Source organism: Odocoileus virginianus, chromosome 21 (genome assembly GCF_023699985.2).
Source record: "Odocoileus virginianus isolate 20LAN1187 ecotype Illinois chromosome 21, Ovbor_1.2, whole genome shotgun sequence".
Taxonomy (NCBI): Eukaryota; Metazoa; Chordata; class Mammalia; order Artiodactyla; family Cervidae; genus Odocoileus; species Odocoileus virginianus.
In genome coordinates this window covers 44,703,574-44,724,249 of record NC_069694.1, presented here as the reverse complement: position 1 = coordinate 44,724,249, position 20,676 = coordinate 44,703,574, and the positions used below count along the sequence as shown (strand labels likewise).

At 37.9% G+C, this 20,676-nt stretch overlaps 1 protein-coding gene across 1 annotated transcript in view; it reads left to right on the top strand.

Moving 5' to 3' along the window:
* Window positions 1-20,676, top strand: part of TET2 (tet methylcytosine dioxygenase 2) — a 131,849-nt gene that overhangs the window by 41,977 nt on the left and 69,196 nt on the right. The gene's annotated exons all lie outside the window — the stretch shown is intronic.

The window sequence follows — 20,676 nt, the reverse complement described above, 5'->3', positions numbered from 1 at the left end:
ATTCTTTCACAGTATCTATGTCAAATCATCATATTGTATACTTTATAGAGTTTAGTTTTATTTGTCATTCATACCTCAATGAAGCTTAAAAAAAACTCCAAAGTAAAAGTTCTAGTTAAAATTATTTTTATACAGTTCACAGTCATACAGCCTCACATCATCAGCCATAAAATAAATAAACGATAGGGATGACATTGCAGTGGACTGAAGTAAACAAGAAATACCATGAGGTGGAATAAAATTAAGATGTTGGCTTTGCAGGCAGGGGTGCACTAGGAAAAGGGAAGAGGCAGACAGCTTTTTACAGAGTTGCAAGTAGTGGGAGGGAAGATGGAAAGACCAGTGAGGTCATTTTTGTAAAACTCTAAGGGCAGTCTAAAGATTATTACCTGCTATCATAGAAATATTGAGGAACAGCTGAAGCAGATAAGTGACATTGTAAATTCAGGTCGTTAGGGATATTATTATAAGTAGTCTAGAAGAGTAGGGAGATGAAGGAAGTGGTTGGAGTCACTGAGGAATGAGGTTGAAAACCTGGATTCTGGTAACAGATAAGACAGAAAAGGGAAGATAGATTTGATATATTTTAAAGAAAAATGATTTAACTGCTTAATTGCACACAAGAGATTAAGAAGAAATGTTTTCAAGTTTTAAAGTGACCAATGAAGTGTGGCCATTATAGGAAATAGGGTACCCAGAGGTGACGTATGGCTTCCCTAAATCTGTGTCACTGGTTATTGGCAGAACAGCTCCTACCTCTGCACCTGTGCCTTCTGTAGGAAATATTAGTGATTTGTTTTTTGCCAGATTGCTTGTGGAGAACAGAGTTAGACTGTTTGGATTTGCCTGTTGACACTGTCTTATGGCCACTTTTTCTAATTAATGTGGGCATTTTTATTTACTCTCACATGAAACAGATCTACGTTGCTTAGAAAGGGCCAAAGAAGCATTGGTAAAACTAGAAGAGGTTCATCGTATATGCTTAGATTCTCCCACCTGTGATGATTATTGTTTTCTGATTTAAAACTGTCTTTTCAGTAGTTTGAGATGAAACAGTTATTTCTATTATTGTACCTTTTTTTCCTGCTTATTTTTCTAAAGAAAAATGGTTTTTGTCATCCTAAATATAAATCACCACCCATATTTTTAAAATGAACACTTCAGACGTCCCTTCTATAAAGATCAGTCTTATAAACTGAAATTCATTGTCATTGTTCTGACAAACCTGATCAATTTTTCCTTTGAACCATAAGACTTAAAAAAAAAATACCCTAGAGATTGTCCAATGCAATGCTCCTCAAACTGCAGTCTTCAAACTATTATTTTGCTACCCATCTATTTGTTATTAAATATATTCTCATTTTTAATAAAATGTAACTTTCTAACAAAGGAGCAGAAATGTACTTAAAAGAGAAAATTTTAATTTTCTATTCTCAATAGTGCTACACGTCTTTCTTTATGCATTCCTTTACTTTCTCCATTATACATGCACATTATAATACAAGTCATGAAAGCAAAATCTTCATTATCTATGGTATCTTCTCTTATATTCATATAATGCTCAGTTTGGCCTCATAGTCTCTATGTCCCAAGAGAGTGAATTCTGTAAGACACGGGTTTCTGCTGAGAACTTTGGCAGTCCTTGAATTCACAAATAGCACTGGAAGACTTTGGGCATCAGTGCCTGTCCACGAATGACACGTACTGTGAGTTTGGAACGAGTCAGCCATGCTAAAATAGACTGCACCCTATGACAGTTATTTCCACCATTCTTGTATTTCAGTTTCCCTATCAAAAGGCATCAGCTGCCTCTATTGATCTCATAGGATATTTTAAGCATAAATGAAAGAGTTGGTGAAAACACTTTGTATTCTGAAAGAAAGTTGCAATGCAACCAGAGACAATGGAAATGTTTACCTGTCTTTACAGATGTTAATCTAACCAAACCTTCTCCTTAAAGTGTGAAATTAATTTGTTATCTTGGCTTTTTTAATGTTGAAAAGAACCCACCTGCCAATACTGGAGACATAAGAGATGTGGGTTCGGTCCCTGGGTTGGGAAAATCCCCTGTTACAGGAAATGGCAGCCCACTCCAGGATTCTTGCCTGGAGAATCCCATGGGCAGAGGAACCTGATGGACCGCAGTCGCTAGGGTTACAAACAGTCAGATACAAAGGAAGCAACTTAGCATGCAGTCATGTAATTTTCAACCAAGAACACATACAGTCCTTTGAGTGTTAGTGGTCGAGTTGAGGGGACTTAAAAATACAAAACAAAAACAACCAAGCAACCAAGAAAATACCTTGACCATCTTTTCCAGATCTTGAATCACTCTCATATGCACATGTACACACACATCTTTCCTTAAATTCTTCCGGTCATCTTTCTTCTTACTTCATTGAGAGCAGTGTACTCGTTAAGCAGGAATGTCTTCCACTTTCTTTTCCACTCACACCCACAAATCCAGCTTGTCCATGTCTCTCTGCTCATTCTTACCACTCTTAATTTCCTTTTTCCATGAATTAATCATTTCCTAATTGTTCCCTGTGATTCTTTTCTTCCACTCCCCCTCCCCCGCCCTCCACTGGTCAATTTAAAGCACTTTAGTGTGCTCTTTCTTAAATGCAAATATAAGTATGTATTGTTGTTGTTGTTGTTTAAACTCTTTGTGACCCCCATGGACTGTAGCCCGCCAGGCTCCTCTGTCCGTATTATTTTCCAGGCAACAATACTGGACTGGGTTGCCATTTCCTTCTCCAGGGTATCTTCCTGATCCAGGGATCAAACTCAACATCTCCTGCACTGGCAGGCAGATTCGTTACCTCTGAGCCACCAGGAAAGCCCATAAGCATGTATACTTCTTACTACCCTTTGATAGATGTCAGCAAACTTTGTTAGAGCACCCATGCCCCTCCATACACACCTGCCTTTCAGAGTTATTACAATTAGAATGAAGTTCATTTGGTAAGTGCAGAACTGGATACAATGTGGGGACTTGTAGGGCCACCTACCTACCCCCTTTTCAGCCAGTGTGGTCCTGAAGAGCTATATGAACTCTTGCAATCTAAAGAACTCAGCTTGGGAAACCATTGGCCTATAAGAAGTAGATCAAACTCTGTGTTTGAGATTCCTTATCTGACTCTTGATTACTCTTCAACTTCCTGTCACCATATTGACTGTCTCTCAGATTGTGTGGTATAATTATTCCTAACTATAGTGCTTAAACATAGCATTATATTTCATACATTCAAGTCTTTATGCTTGTTGTTCCTCTCCTGGTTAACTTTTCCTGGTTCTTTTCCCATAAAGCCTCAGCTCAGATTTCTTATCAGCAAATCCTTATATTTGTGGCATTTCTCGTCCCTCAAACATCACACTTATTGGAGTCCTGGTGCTCATCTTCTCTGAAATCCTTAGGACAAAGGCTGTCTTATCTTCCATGCCTAACATTTTGTACAGTGTTTGGTTACATAGTAGGCACTTAATCACACTCTTCAGAAGAAAGAATTCACTTTGTGATCATATCTTCTATTTGTTGTTCTCTCTGGCTCCTTCAAATAGATACAACAGCCGCCCCTTAAGTGGGAATGGGGCAGAGGAGGAACTGGGAGGGTAAATTAGAATTTGCAGTGTCTAGACTTGGTTATTTTGTGTACAGAGTTACATTATTTCAGAACTTGAACCTCAGAGACACTCAACTGTTACTGTTGTTGTTGAGTTGCTCAGTCCTGGTCTAACTTTTGCCACTCCATGGACAGTAGCCCACCAGGCTCCTCTGTCCGTGGGATTTCCCAGGCAAGAATACTAGAGAGGGTTGCTCTTTCCTTCTGCAGGGAATCTTCCTGACCCAAGGATCAAACCTGCATTTCCTGCACCACAGGTGGATTCTTTACCACTGAGTCACCTGGGAAGCCCAGTTGTAACTATCACTTGCATAAGTATCATTGGATGGTTATGTGTTTTTTCTCTAAAGTGCATGCTGCTACTGCTGCTGCTGCTGCTAAGTTGCTTCAGCCGTGTCCGACTCTGTGTGACCCCATAGACGGCAGCCCACCAGGCTCCGCCATCCCTGGGATTCTCCAGGCAAGAACACTGGAGTGGGTTGCCATTTCCTTCTCCAATGCATGAAAGTGAGAAGTGAAAGTGAAGTCGCTCAGTCCTGTCTGACTCTTTGTGACCCCATGGACTGCAGCCTACCAGGCTCCTCCATCCATGGGATTTTCCAGGCAAGAGTACTCTAGTGGGTTGCCATTGCCTTCTCCAAAAGTGCGTGCTTGCTAAGTTACTTCAATCATGTCTGACTCTTTGTGACCCTATGACTGTAGCTCTCCAGGCTCCTCTGTCCAAGGGATTCTCCAGGCAAAAATTCTGGAGGGGGTTGCCATTCCCTTCTCAAGGGGATTTTCCCACCCCGGGGATCAAGCCCATGTCTCTTATGTCTCCTGTATTGACAAGTGGGTTCTTTACCACTCGCACCACCTAGAAAGTATCCCTGAAGTATCCTACCCTAAGTAAATTGATTACAATTGGGATTGTTGGCTATTTTGGGAGATATTAAGGATATTCTGATTCCAGGAGTATTCAATAACACAAATGCTTCACCATAGGAAGAGAAATTTAAAAACTATTATAAATAATATATGATGTCTATTGGGTGATAGTTTTAATGAATAAACACACTCAAGACCTTGCTTGGTGAGACATAAATACAGGAAATGTCCTGAAAATTCCAGAAAGTTTAGTTGATGATGGATTTTCTGACCCAGCAGATTTTTATTTTATTTTGTTTTTCACCATCAGGGGAGAGGAGGCAGGTTGGTCAGTGTACTTTTGAATCTAGGCTTTTGTGGGAGCCGTGTGTTTGGCAGAGATATCCAGGTGCCTTGTGATGATATGAGGACATCGCTGGGAATGTATGCAAGCTTGCAGGGCTAAATCAATATTTCTGGATCTCTAGAGAGCATTTCAGGAAAGACCTCTGAGCTCTAGGTTCCCTAACCAAACAGTGACATGTTTATTAAAATTCATAGCTTCAGAGGAGGGTAAATAAACTTTCCACATCAAATGCAGATTTGAATACTTGGGCACTTTAAATGTATTTTATTTAGAACAACAACAGAAAAATGTATAGAGTTTTGATATATATTTACTAAAAGTATAAAACCAGATGGCCTCAAAAAGGTTTTTTTCCCTTACTTAATTTCATACATTTTTAAAAACCATTTTTAAAGTGGAAATACAGTTAATTTCAAATGTGTTAGCTCAGGTATACCGCAAAGAGATTCAGTTATATACGCACGAATATATTCTTTTCTCAGATTCTTTTCCATTATAGGTTATTACAAGATACTGAAGATAGTTCCCTGTGCTGTAAAGCAGGTCCTTGTTGTTTATCTATTTTATATATAGTACTGTTCATCTGTTAATTCCAGATTTCTAATTTACCCTCTCACCCCTCCTTTGGTAAGCATAAGTTTCTTTTCTGTGTCTGTGGATCTGTGTCTGTTTTATAAATACATTTGTATCATTTTTTTAGATCTCACAGCGTATGATATTGGTGTTTCTCGTCTGACTTACTTCACTTAGTATGATAATCTCTAGGGCCATCCATGTTGCTGCAAATGGCATTATTTCATCCTTTTGTATAGATGAGGAATATTCCACTGTATATATGTACCACACCTTCTTCATTCATTCTTCTGTTGATGGACATTTAGCTTGCTCCTGCATCTTGGCTATTGTAGATAGTGCAGCAATGAAAATCGGGGTCCCTGTATCTTTTCAAATTAGAGTCTTCTCTAGATATATCCTGAGGAGTGGGGTTACTGCATCATGTGTATGTGCATGCGCTCAGTCGTGTCTGACTCTTTGCACCCCATGGACTGTAGCCTGCCAGGCTCCTCTGCCCATGGAATTTTTTAGGCAAGAATACTGGAGTGGCGTGCCATTTCCTACCCCAGGGGATCTTTTCGACTCAGGGGTTGAACCCATGTCTCTTGCATCTCCTGCATTGGCAGGTGGATTCTTTGCCACTCCTGCCACCTGGGAAGCCCTGCTGGATCATATGGTAATTATTTTCAGCTTCTTATGGAGTCCCCACACTGTTCTCCATATGGCTGCGCCAATTTACATTCCCACCAGCAATGAAGGAGAGGTCCCTTTTCCCCCACACCCTCGCCAGCATTTATTACGGATATTTGTAGACTTTTCAGTGATGGCCATTCTGACTGGTGTGAGGTGATACCTCACTGAACTAGGCCAGTGATGAACCATGAACTTAAGGGTATATTAGAAGGTAGGCTTGAACATGTAGAAGCAATTGTCTCACTTTTGGATTTGTGGTTACTTTTGCCGTTTGAAAAGACCTTGAAGTTGGGAAATATTGAAGGTAGGAGGAGAAGGGGACAACAGGATGAGATGGTTAGATGGCATCACTGACGCATTGGACATGAATTCGTGTAAACTCTGGGAGTTGGTGATGGACAGGGAGATCTGGCGTGCTATGGTTTATGGGGTGGCAAAGAGTCGGACACGACTGAGAGACTGAACTGAATTGAACTTGCCTTTACTTAGGGCTTCCCAACCCCTTAGAGGGTGGCTTAGACAGTAAAGAATCCATCTACAATGCAGGTTTACCAGGTGGAACTACTGGTAAAGAATCCACCTGCCAAAGTAGGAGACATAAGAGACGTGGGTTTGCCCCTTGGGTCAGAAAGGGCCCCTGGAAGAGGGCATAGCAATCCATTCTAGTATTCTTACCCGGAGAATCCCTTGGACAGAGGAGTCATGAGCCACAGTCCTTGGGGTTGCAAAGAGTTGGACAGGACTGGAGCGATATAGCACAGGGGGGAAAAATGCTTTCCTGCTGGATCTGCAGATGATGTACTTAACATCTTTGACCCATTGGTAGACTGTTTTTCCATCAAACTAGTTTATCAGCAATAGCAGATAATACTCTTGATGATAGATAGTATAAACCTGAGACTGTTTGGTTTATATCCTATTAGAATACAAAGGTCACAATGATATGATATGCACAACTGACACTGATATGAAAAACTGTGAATTTGTTTTTTCAGGAGAAAATGTAAGCTTTAAACTTCCACTGTTATTTCTCTAAGCCTCAGCTCAATAATTATTACTATTTTGAAAATTTCTTCTAGAGTTTTGTTTTGTGAATGTAGTAAAAGATACATTAATTTTAAAAATCCTGCTACATCTCTACTTGTTATATGTTTATTCAACCTTTGTATAATTACCTTTTCATTTAATTCTCATTTCCTCCCTCCTGCTTGTTAAACCATTTTTCATTTTCCTCCCTTTCTGAGAACACTGATTCCTGCTGTTCAGTAGTTCAGAGACCATGTGTCAGATATACATATTTATTTATATTTCTATATACCACACACACATGCATGTATATACACACACACACACACACACACTCATGTCATACTTTTCATCAAAATAAGAAAGAAATTTGACTTTACCGTGGTACTTAGGTTTTATGTTCAAGGTCTAAGGTTTATGTTCATGAGATAATTATGACTTTGAAAGTGAAATGAAAGTGATAGTTTCTCGGTTGTGTCCAACTCTTTGTGAGCGCATGGACTGTAGCCCATCAGGTTCCTTGCCTATGGAATTCTCCAAGCAAGAAAACTGGAGTGGGTTGCTGTTCCTTTCTCCAGCGAATCTTCCTGACCCAGGGACTGAACCCATGTCTCCTGCATTGCAGGCAGATTCTTCACTGTCTGAGCCAGCAGGAATGCTGTTATGACTTGAGACACTCGATAATACTATGATTAAAAATCTTTGTAGTTGAATCCTTCTACCCCAGAAAAGTGAAAAGAATTAAATTCTTCTTTAAATTCAAGTATTTAGCTAAATCATTTAAATACCTTTAAATTAAGAGCTTAATTTAGAAACATTCCATTTGATATATTTTTATTTATTTTCATTAATTTTGATTGGAATATAATTGCTTTACAATGTCACATTAGCTTCTGTTGTACAGCCAAGTGAATCAGCTATGTGTACACATATATCCTCTCTTTTTTAGATTTCCTTCCCACATAGGTCACCTCAGAGCACTGAATAAAGTTCCCCATGCTGTAGAGTAGGTTCTCACTCGTTATCTATTTTTTACACAGTATTGGGTATATGTCGATCTTGATCTCCCAACTCATTCCCTTTTCTCCCCATTTGGTATCCGTAAGTTTGTTCTTTGCACTTGTGTCTTTGGTTCTGCTTTGCGAATACGTTCATTTGTACCATTTTCCTAGATTCCACATATAAGCAATATTTTTTTCTCTGACTCCCTTCACTCTGCATGACAGTCTCTAGGTCCCTCCACATCTCTGAAAATGGTGCTATTTCATTCCTTTTTATGACTGAGTAATATTCCATTGTATGTACCACGGATATATTTTAAAAGTTAGATGAATTGCCTTTAAAGGCAAAATTATCTCTTTCTCAAAAAAGACACCATTTCCCCTTCAAATATGTAATTGAGAACTGTTTTCCTGTTGAGGTGGTTCATATTTACATACCATATTTGCTCTATTGTTTAAAGTATTTCCTAAAAATTTTATGGAAGGTCTAAGACTGTATTTCCATTTATTGATAGCAATCAACACAATATATATTGAGGCAAAAGCGTTGTTTTTTACATGATAAGTTGTGAGTACATTTGGTGCAATGCTTGTTTTTCTTCCCGTTGCAGTGCTCAGTCTTAAAACCATCAGTTGATAATATTTAAACCAGGAACTTCTTAAGTGGGGTTATTTCTTCTTCATGAGCTTTTTAAAGAAAAACTTCATTTCACTGAGAGGTTTCAAGGCTACTTATTATGAATTTTACAAAGCAAACTCTAAAGCAATAAAAAGTCACCTCCAAGTTGGGACTAGAGTTGAATCCCTCCCAGGACATCTTCATCCAGAATCTATGGTTTACTGTCTACTGTCCTCCAGATCTGTGTGACCATAGAAATTAACTGTATATTTTGGGAGATAGCAAGCACTCCCATCTTCTCTCTTCTTTGACTTCTTGTAAACATAGATATATGTCCAATGAACTGGTTCCCTGACTCATAAATATAATGAATATGTACTTACATAGCTATCTCTTCAAACTTCAGTTTTATGGAAAGCTTGCAAAAACTGTGGATAAGTAGCAAACATGTATTAATCTTACTTAATGGGTAGCTGATGCTTAAAATAATATGAAAATCAAATTATTGATATTGTTTTCCTAGCCTTTATCATTGATAAGTCTAAGTCTTCTGAGAGGTGAGGTGACTGCTTCAGGGTGGAGTGATGAATTACTGTGGCACAGATCTGCCTGTCCAATCCTCTGAATACATAGTGGTTCTATTTCCACTGCTACAACCTGCCTCTATTTAAAAAAAATCTGTAATTCATACTTTATTTTTTAAATCTTTTCCCTTAACTATGATTATTAAATAAATACTGGAAAGATTTTTTTAAATTACTTATTGCTTTCAGTTAGTGAACATTTTTCTTCTCTGAAATTCTGATTTTCTCAAAGGCAATAGTTGTTTAGTTTCTTCTAAATAACACTTAGTAGTTTTAGTAATATCATAACTTTAGTTAATGGCCACAACAAGCCCTTATTTTGAACCACATTCTCTTTTTATAGCAAGGCTTGGGTTTTTATTATTATTATCATGTATAATTTATCAAAGAGTACTTTGTCTTTAGGTTCCATAGTTTTGTGACAGAGTTACTGTCAAAGAGTAGTGGATACTATGTTAACATTATAAAGATTTTATTATGAAGACATGGGCTGGTTGTTACTATGGCAGGCAAAATGAAACTGGTAAATACAAACATTTTCTGAAACAAAACAGAATGTGAGTAAGTAAAAGTATCAAATAGAGTTGGATACCTGGGCAAATATTTTTTAGTGAAACCCTCTCAGAAATGTCACTGGAAACATTGTATTTCATAGTTATCCTTGTAAACTGAAAATGACCATAGTGGAGTTTGAGCTCATGAAGTACTTGGACTTCCCTCTTACTTAGATTAGGATTCCTAACACTGTGCTTGGCACATGTTAGAATAATAAATGTTTGGTGGATCTATAATGATTACTAAACAAGGAGGAGAGCTGGAAAAATACTAACATCCAGTTAGTTATTTTAAAACATTTTATGTAAGTTTATATGAGAAAAATGACTATGTTATACTAAGTGAAGAACTACTTCCATTCTTATGTAGACCATATAAATTCATATTTGGCCTGTATAATTATACCATAATACATGAAACTAAATTTGTATAGAAGATTTGGGAAGGAGTGGTAGGTGAGGGTTTTATACTTTGAATTTACTGGGAAATAATATTTCTAGTTTTAAAAGATATCCTAAGTAATACTGTGAACAGTTGGGAATTGAACGTGTTTTTGTCCATGAAATGCCTTTGTATATTTGTCAGTACATTTCATCACACAGAGAGGCGTGCACAGGTACCTGAGCTCTTAACTACAGTACTGATGCTGCTGAGCAGTAGGTAATACCAAAAGGACTCAGATTAACAAGGTTGAGAGAAGTAAAATTTCAATATAATAAGGAATATGTAATCTCTGTGACGGCATCCCAACTCCTTGAGGTAAATTTATCCCCTGTCTTTTCTATGTCTCCAAAGCATGTTGTATACCATCTTTTAGGAAACTAACCACTCTGTTTTCTTCGGTGCTTAAAGCAACTTTCTTCCTCAGGGACAAGAATCTTGAATCCTTGGTGCATACCAGACACTTAACAGATATATTTGAATGAATAGTGGGCTACTACTGCCAAAAATTATAGACATTGTATAATATTAGGCAAACAGTAGATAGAAGTGCTGTCAGTTATTCAGAATAACTTTCTAGTGGGGTTCTTTAGTTATGCTTTTTTTTTTTTCCTGCCAAGCCCAGAGTCCTATCTTCCCAGATAGCTCAGTTGGTAAAGAATCCACATGCAATGCAGGAGACCCTGATTTGATTCCTGGGTCAGGAAGATCCCCTGAAGAAGGGATAGGCTACCCACTCCAGTATTTTGGCCTGGAGAATTCCATGGACAGTTCATGGGGTCGCAAAGAGTTGGACACAACTGAGTGACTATCACTTTCACTTTCACTTTCTTTCAGAGTTCTAACCACTTGACTGCCAGGGAATTTGTGTGTGTGTGTGTGTGTGTGTGTGTGTGAGAGAGAGAGAGAGAGAGATAAAAGTAAGATGTCTCTTGGAAAATTGAAAGGTATTGCTTATGGGAATACTTGAGCTCTGGGTCTAATTGCAGAACAATAATTTGAAAAATTTAAAGGTAATATGCCAAAAGTATAAATTTTTTTTCAAAAGTTGAAATTTATTTAGACATTATAACTCGTTTGACTTGATTTTAGCAATATATATTTCCCTGTAACACCAATCTAGCTAGGTCTTCTAATTTATTGGTCTAAAGTATATGGCATTCTATTATTTTTCTTAATATTCTTTCTATCTATAGATATGGCACTTAGGTTTATTTATTTATTTTTGTTAAATTGCCTGAGTGATTTTTCTATCCACTGTATTATCTTTTCTAAGAATTTACACTTGAATTCACTAATTAAGTATAATATACAGGTTTTTGTTATTAATTCTCTTATTATTGTCAATCTGCCCCTGCTTTTTTTTTCCCACTTACGTTTGTTTTGTTTTCCTAAATTATTTGGTTGGAATGCCTAAGGCATTTATTTTATTTTGTGTTGTCAATGAAAGGATTTTAAGACTCTAGTTATAATAATTTGGTTACAGCCCATATATTTTGGGCTTCCCTGGTGACTCAGCTGGTAAAGAATCCACCTGCTGTGCAGGAGACCTGGGTTTGGTCCCTGGGTAGGGAAAATCCCCTGGAGAAGGGAAAGGCTACCCGCTCCAGTATTCTGGCCCGGAAAATTCCATGGACTGTATAGGTCATAGGTCCCAAAATGTCAGACATGACTGAGCGACTTTAACTTGCATGTATTTTGAGATGTGCTGTATTCATTATCATTTTTTTCAGAAATTTATAAAAGTTTTAATTTCTCTGAACAAAAAGTTATTTAGAAAAAGAAATAAAAATCGCTTCAGTTTATACTTCACTTTATTGTCATTATTTGCAATATTTATTCTTGTGTTTTCTTCCATCCTATAGGCAATGAGTACTTTAAAACTTTTCTTTTAATCAAAGTATAGTCAATTTGCAATGTCTCAGGTATACAGCAAAGTGATGCAATTATACATATATCTATTCTTTTTCATTTTAGAGTAGTATAAGATACTGAATACAGTTCCCTGTACTATAGAATAGTTCCTTACTGCTTATCTATTGTATATATAGTAGTGTATATCTGTTAATCCCAAATTGCTAATTTATCCCTCCTTCCCCTTTGGTAACCATAAGTTTTGTATGTCTACGAGTCTATTTTTGTTTGGTCAGTAAGTTCATTTGTATTGTTTTTTAAGATTCTGCAAGATATCATATATTTGTCTGACTTATTTCACTTAATATGATAATCTCTAGGACCATCTGTGTTGCTGCAAATGGCATTATTTTATTATATTTTGTGACCGAGTAATATTCCATATTTTGTGTGTGTGTGTGTGTGTGTGTGTATGCATGCATACCACATCTTTTTATCCATTCATCTGTTGATGGATACTTAGGTTGCTTCCACATCTTGGCTGTTGTAACTAGTGCTGCAGTGAACATTGGTGTGCATATATCTTTTTGAATTAGAGTTTCCTCCAGATACATGCCCAGGAGTGGGATTGCTGGACCATATGGTAACTATTTTTAGCCTTTTTAGGAAGTTCCATACTGTTCTCCATAGTGACTGCAGAAGTTTACATTCCCACCAACAGTGTGGATGGGTTCCCTTTTCTCCACACCCTCTCCTAGCATTTATTATTTGGGGTCTTTTTAATGACGGCTTTTCTGACCTCATCGTAGTTTTGATTTGCATTTCTCTTTTCATTCCAATCCCAAAGAAAGGCAATGCCAAAGAATGCCCAAACTACCACAAAATTGCACTCATCTCACACGCTAGCGAAGTAATGCTCAAAATTCTCCAAGCCAGGCTTCAACAGAATGTGAACTGTGAAGTTCCAGATGTTCAAGCTGCATTTAGAAAAGGCAGAGGAATCAGAGATCAAATTGCCAACATCTGCTGGATCATCAAAAAAGCAAGAGAGTTCCAGAAAAACATCTACTTCTGCTTTATTGACTACGCCAAAGCCTTTGACTGTGTGGAACACAACAAACTGTGGGAAATTCTTCAAGAGATGGGAATACCAGACCACCCGACCTGCCTTCTGAGAAATCTGTATGCAGGTCAAGAAGCAACAGTTAGAACTGGACATGGAACAAGAGACTGCTTCCAAATCGGGAAAGGAGTACATCAAGGCTGTATATGGTCACCCTGCTTATTTAACTTATATGCAGAGTACATCATGAAAAATGCTGGCCTGGAGGAAACACAAGCTGGAACCAAGATTGACAGGAGAAATATCAATAATCTCAGATATGCAGATGACACCACCCTTATGGTAGAAAGCAAAGAAGAACTAAAGAACCTCTTGATGAACGTGTAAGAGGAGAGTGAAAAAGTTGGCTTAAAACTCAACATTCAGAAAAACTGAGATCATGGCATCCGGTCCCATCACTTCATGGCAAATAGAGGGGGAAACAGTGGAAGCATTGAGACACTATTTTTTTGGGCTCCCAAATCACTGCAGATGGTGACTGCAGCCATCAAATTAAAAGATACTTGCTCCTTGGGAGAAAAGCTATGATCAATCTAGACAGCATATTAAAAAGCAGAGACATTATTTTGCCAGCAAAGGTCCATCTCGTCAAGGCTATAGTTTTTCCAGTAGTCATGTATGGATGTGAGAGTTGGACTATAAAGAAAGCTGAGCTCTGAAGAAGTGATGCTTTTGAATTGTGGTGTTAGAGAAGACTTTTGAAAGTCCCTTGGACAGCAAGGAAATCCAACCAGTCCATCCTAAAGGAAATCAGTCCTGAATATTCATTGGAAGGACTGATACTGAAGGTGAAGCTTCAATACTTTGGCCACCTCATGCAAAGAGCTGACTCGTTTGAAAAGACCCTCATGCTGGGAAAGATTGAAGGCAGGCAGAGAAGGGGACGACAGAGGATGAGATGGTTGGATGACATCACTGACTCAATGGACATGAGTTTGAGTAAACTCTGGGAGTTGGTGGACAGGGAGGCCTGATGTGCTGCAGTCCATGGGGTCGCAAAGAGTCAGACACGACTGAGCAACTGAACTGAACTAGTGACGTTGAGCATCCCTATGTCAGGGTGAGCCTGCCACAAGAATGTGTAGCTGGGAGAGAAATACCACAGCTCTGTTCAGTTTGTGTTTTCAGTTGCCTCTCAGCTATGGTATAGTAATGGAGGACTTGCACTGCAAAATCTCCTTTTCTCCTGTTAGCCCTGACTGCCCCGATCCATGCCTTAATGAAAGAGTTTTGGGGCAGTTGGCTAGCATCTTCTTCATTTTCTTCATTCCACAGCTGCCTAAAAGAGGGGCTGAGATTAGACTCTTAGATATTTCCTTTAATGTGGATTTATCTGCATTTTATCCAGAAATTCCTCAAAACTACTGTCTCTCAGCTGTCACTATTCTCTATTACTTTAGTACTCATGTAGGATATTTCCACTTTTCTTTTTTGTTTTTAATTATTTCAGTCATGTAATGGAAAAAGGGCTTGGATGTCTGGTGTTATGTTACCATTTCTCTCTCCAAGTTCTTCAGCCTAATTTTGCTCTTGAACATGATGAAAATTAGTTCCTTAAATGAATTTAATATTGGATGCTGCTTTCAAGGAAATTCAGAATAGAAAGCAATCTCTCAAGAAGAGAGAATAAATTATCAGTCAGTCTCACAAGGATAAAAATAAGCCAAGTTTTTTGGAGTAATTTTTTCTTTCTTTCTTTTTTTTAACATTTCCAATTCAAGTTGAATTCTTTAGATGAAACCAGAGAGCTAAAATTTTTAACTGATAAGGATCCTAAGCATTCACTGATAAGAATCTATAAGCTCATTGGAAATTTTCCATAAATTTTCTTAGGATATGAAGACTAAGTTGCTTTCTTAAGATCCTCAATGTGGGATCTCAAAATTTAGGAACTAGTGCTGTAAATATATAAGAAAATTAAGTAAAAAATGTACCATCTGATGAGTTTCTAGTTTTGCTACATAAAGGAGAGTGAAGATATGTGACTGGAGTGCAGAAAACTAGATTTGCTACCATTCGAAGTGTATCTAGAATTAATACTAGATTTTAACACAGTCCTGATCGCAAAGTTCTTGAGTATGCTGAAGAGGAAGAAGCAGAGAGTTTTAAAAGACAAGTAGAGAGCACAGTCAGTTTGTTTTGGCCATGACATCAGGTTCAGTGTCTATATTAAGGCATCATAAGAGGGAACTGAAATGATTGGTCATGATGGCAATTCTGCAGGTCTGTGGTTTCTGAGGGGAGCCCAGCTCTTTTTTTCTGCTGTGGAAGGCACTATAAATACCTTTGTTGTTAGGCATTAGCAGGATGAGACAGCTCCCACTTTATCAGAATATTTTCATGTGCACTTTTGGTTTGGTGGGAACTGGTAGAACAGTTTTCAGCGAAATTTGAACAAATCATTCGATTTGTGAACAATCCAAACTGGCCAGCATTGAGCAGGACTCCCCAACATCTTTCTCTGAATTACATTTTGAGTTCTCTGAGGAATCAAGTTCCCAAATTGGGAAACCATTTTTCTCATTCATTTTTAACATCTAATTATTTTTTTTGCCATTAAGTATAAGGGACATGGAGGCTTGATTACTTTTATGTGCAGGAAGTTAAAGTTTATTAGGCATCTTTGTTTAACCATTTATCCTTCTATATTTCTTACATCTTTTCCAATCATAGAAAAGATGCTGAGCAAGCTCAATTTTGTTTAGTAGCTTATAGGATGAAGATGAGTAAAATAGTGTGTAAAGGCTGAATAGTGGTGAGTAGATGGTGTTTCCAATTAATCTCCATGTTTGGAATTAATTTAGCATTAATTCTGTTCTTTGGTATCTTCCTGTTTTTTTGACATAGTGACCTGCCATAACAAAGAGGAAACAGCAGGAAACTCGGTGCCAATTAAAACCAGCCTCCTTCCACCAAAGAAGTGAACTGTCAGCAAATGTAATCTCAAATTCAAATAGTAATAAGTGTTTTAGATGAAACAGAATAAAAGAGCAAAGCTATTAAATTTCAACATCTACCGGGGAACAATTAAAATGCATGCCAGTTTAATTAAGTTTGGTATTTAATACGTTACAACTTGCACAACAGAAATCCAAATAGATGCCTAATGCATGGTGTGTATGTTTGGGCGGAGGCCGCGTTCAGCAGAACTGAATACACTGGGATGAATGTCTGCATAATATTGTTTATACATTCACCTTTGGCATTCATTCCAGCTATGAGAATGGCAGTATTTGAAGGCTGAATTTGTTCTAGGCTAAGTCAAGCATAATCACAGATTTTTGAATCAAAATAAGTCTTCAGCCTTATTTGTGAGGAAAGTTGAAATATCTGTCCTTACCTTAACGGAGATGCTCTAGATGATCCTGGATACACAACTCATTGCCTTTAGATCTTTACATTAAGTAGTCGGCTGAACTGACTTTCAGGTTTAGAGATCTAAATCCTTTGGTGCAGGTTCATACCTGACATAATGCACTTCCAACTTTCTTGTAACTAAAATAGGATACACGCCAGGTTGGGGTGTCCCAGTGGAAATAGGACAGAAATTTAACAGCAGATTTCTCAGATATGTTTTTGTGTTTCTTAATGGAATTAAATATATGATTTTGCTTTTCTACAGTGAAGATGTTTTATTGATAAAAGATGCCTAAGAAAATTGAGAAATCTTAAACTTGTAGCTATGCAATTACTATTTTAAACAGATATAGAAAACTAAAGTTTATTTCTCATCATCTGGGAATACTAACATGCTAATATTTTCCCCATGTAGTTGGCATAAAATATTTAGTTATAGATATTTTACTGACATTTTAGGTGTGTTTGTTGTTTATAGTGGAGCTAGTGGTAAAGAATCTGCCTGCCAATTCAGGAGACTTAAGAGACACAGGTTTGATCCCTGGATTGGGAAGATCCTGTGGAGAAGAAAAAGGCAACTTACTCCAGTATTCTTGCCTGCAGTATCCCATGGACAGAGGAGCTTGGTGGGCTACGGTCCACGGGGTCACAAAGAGTCAGACACAGCTAGGCGACTGAGAATACACATACACATACCATCTAGAATATTTGTATCTCTTCTATTTTTCTTTCAGTGAATAGTCACTTTTTGAGTGCCTTTTGCATATATTGCTAGGCTTTGGTTGGGAAGTAAGGTAGATAAGACCTGGAATTTGCCGCTTGGGAGTCCAAAGCTGAGTCAAAGATGGACAGACCTTGTTAGTGATAACCAGGGAAGTCACTAAGGTAATTTAGAAACCCTGTGTGAGGTCCTTGCCTTTTAATCCTGTGTGCTAAAAACTAAACAAATCATTTATATTGTAGTCAAAGTAGTTTTTGTGAGGATTTATTTTTTTGTGTGTGGGACCTGGGTTAAAATAAATATGTATGGCAAGAGATTTTAAACTTATTTTTCCTCAACTGCTAATTCAATAACCAGGTATTATTTTTTTCCAGGTGGTATCTTATCTATACCTGCCTGTACCTTTTCTCTTTACCGAGTACTTTGTGTTCTAGTTTTTAATGCACTTATTCACTAAAATAAATATCTATGTAAAAATGCTGAATTTTAAATCTTAAGATTTTTATAGACCAGTAGGAGAGAAAATATGTATACCCAATCATTTATTCAACAAATATTGAGTATTTTCTGCCAGGTATTGGGTTAACTATTGTGATTATGACTGTGAAACCAGTAGACTGCTTCTTTTCTGCAAGAAGCTTAAGCCTAGTAGAAGATGCAGAGAAGGAAATTGGCAGATAGAGTACAGTGTGTTAAGTGCTATGTTGAAGAAAAATACAGCAATGCATCTAATAATACAATGGTGTTCTTAAACCAAATGCAACCATGTTGCATGCCCTTGGAAAGTCAGTTTCCTAGAGGAAGTACTGTCTACATCAAGATCTGAATAGAATAAATGAGAGTTAATTTGTCTAGAATGGGAAGGGTGAAGAAAGAGATGGGGAAGATTTGTACTGTGAAACAAACAAGACCACATGTGCAAAGACACAAGAAACAGAGAGAATCCTCCGAGTTAAAGAAACTGTAAATTATAAACACATCCGTAAGAATCTGGAGCAATGAAGGTCAGAGAAAGGTTTGGAGAGGAGTCACTGGTAGATCCTGATAGCTTTAGGGTCATATTAAGGGGATTAAGGACTTTTGGCTAAGAGGATCTACTGTAATGATAGGAGTAAGTAGACAAGCAAGAGTGTTCATCATTGGGCTTTGGTATAGAGAATAGGTAGAAGGTGAGGAAGACCAGAGGCAAGAAGACCATTTAATGGTCTATTGTAGTAATCTAGGAATGAGATGGTGACAGTAAGACCATGATAGTAAGAATGAGGATGTGGATGATTTATGGATTCCAGATACAAAGAGAAGGTAGAACCAATAATACTTGGTTTTGATGGGATGTTTGTAAGAGGAAAGAAAGAATTAAACATCCAAAGTTTCTTCTTAAGTAACTTTTTTCAGTTGCTCAGTTGTGTCCAACTCTTTGCAACCCCATGGACTGCGGCATGCCAGGCTTCCCTGTTCTTCACCATCTCCCAGACCTTGCTCAAACTCATGTCCATTGAATTGGTGATGCCATCCAACCATCTCATCCTCTGTCATCCCCTTCTCCGCCTGCCTTCAATCTTTCCCAGCATCAGGGTCTTTTCTTATGAATTGGCTCTTTGCATCAGCTGGCCAAAGTATTGGACCTTCACCTTCAGCAACAGTCCTTTCAATGAATATTCAGGGTTGATTTCCTTTAGGGTTGACTGGTTGGATCTCCTTGTAGTCCAAGGGACTCTCAAGAGTCTTCTCCAACACTACAGTTCAAAAGCATCAATTCTTTGGCACTCAGCCTTCTTTATGGTCCAACTCTCACATCCATACATGACTACTGGAAAAATCATAGCTTTGACTAGATGGACCTTTGTTGGCAAAGTAAAGTCTCTGTTCTTTAATATGTTGTCTAGGTTTGTTATAGCTTTTCTTCCAAGGAGCAAACATCTTTTAATTTCATGGCTGCAGTCACCATCCACAGTGATTTTGGGGCCAAGAAAATAAAGTCTGTCACTGTTTCCATTGTTTCCCCATCTATTTGCCATGAAGTGATGGGACTGGATGCCATGATCTTCGGTTTTTGAATGTTGAGTTTAAAGCCAACTTTTTCACTCTCCTCTTTCACTTCCATCAGGAGGCTCTTTAGTTCCTCTTTGCTTTCTGCCAAAAGGGTGGTATTATCTGCCATAAGGGTGGTATTATCTGCATATCTGAGGTTATTGATATTTCTCCTGGCAATCTTGATTCCAGCTTGTGCTTCATCCAGCCCGGCATTTTGCATGATGTACTCTGCATGTAAGTTAAATAAGCAGGGTGACAATATACAGTCTTGATGTCCTCCTTTCCCAATTTGGAACAAGTCCATTGTTCCAAGTCCAGTTCTAACTGTTGCTTTTTCCCCTGCATACAGGTTTCTCAGGAGGCAGGTAAGGTGGTCTGGCATTCCCATCTCTTTAAGAATTTTCCACAGTTTTTTGTGATCTACACAGTCAAAGGCTTTAGCATAGTCAATGAAACAGAAGTAGATGTTTTTCTGGAATTCTTTTGTTTTTTCTGTGATCTTATGGATGTTGGCAATTTGATGTCTGGTTCCTCTGCCTCTTCTAAATCCATTTTAAGCATCTGGAAGTTCTCAGTTCATGTACTGCTGAAGACTAGCTTGGAGAAATTTGAGCATTACTTTGCTAGCCTGTGAAATGAATGCAATTGCGCAGTACTTTGAACATTCTTTGGCATTCCCTTCTTTGGGATTGCCCTTCTTAAGTAACTGGGTAGATAGATGATATTACCAGTGATAGGAATACACAAGAGAGGATAAGTTTGGAGCAAAAGACAATGAGTTCAGTTTGGGTTATATAGATGACGAGGAGATTGTTGTAAATTCAAATTGTCAACTCTGCTGAGGACTAGAAGTAGAGATCTGAGGTTGGTCTACAACTTGAGAGCATGGGTGTTAAATAGGTCACCCAGGAAATGGTTATGTTACTATCATTCTGGCTATCTCTTGGGTTACCTTGCTCTCTTTTCTTTCTCACTGAGATCTCTAAATTCTAAAGATTTCTCAGCTCCCATTTTAGACCATCTTTAACTGTGCTGTTTCTGAAGATAATTTCATGGAGTAAGTATAAAATGGCTTTAAATACCATTGGTAGGCTGACACAGCTCAAAGTCAACTCCAGCTCAGACTACTTACTTAGTTCTCAACTTTTATACCCAACTCCCTGCCTAGTATACCCATTTGAATGATAATATGCATTTCAGCCTTAGCTTGTATAAGACCTAACTCATAATTTTCCATTAATCTCATTACTGGCATTCACCTCTCTGTAAATGGCACC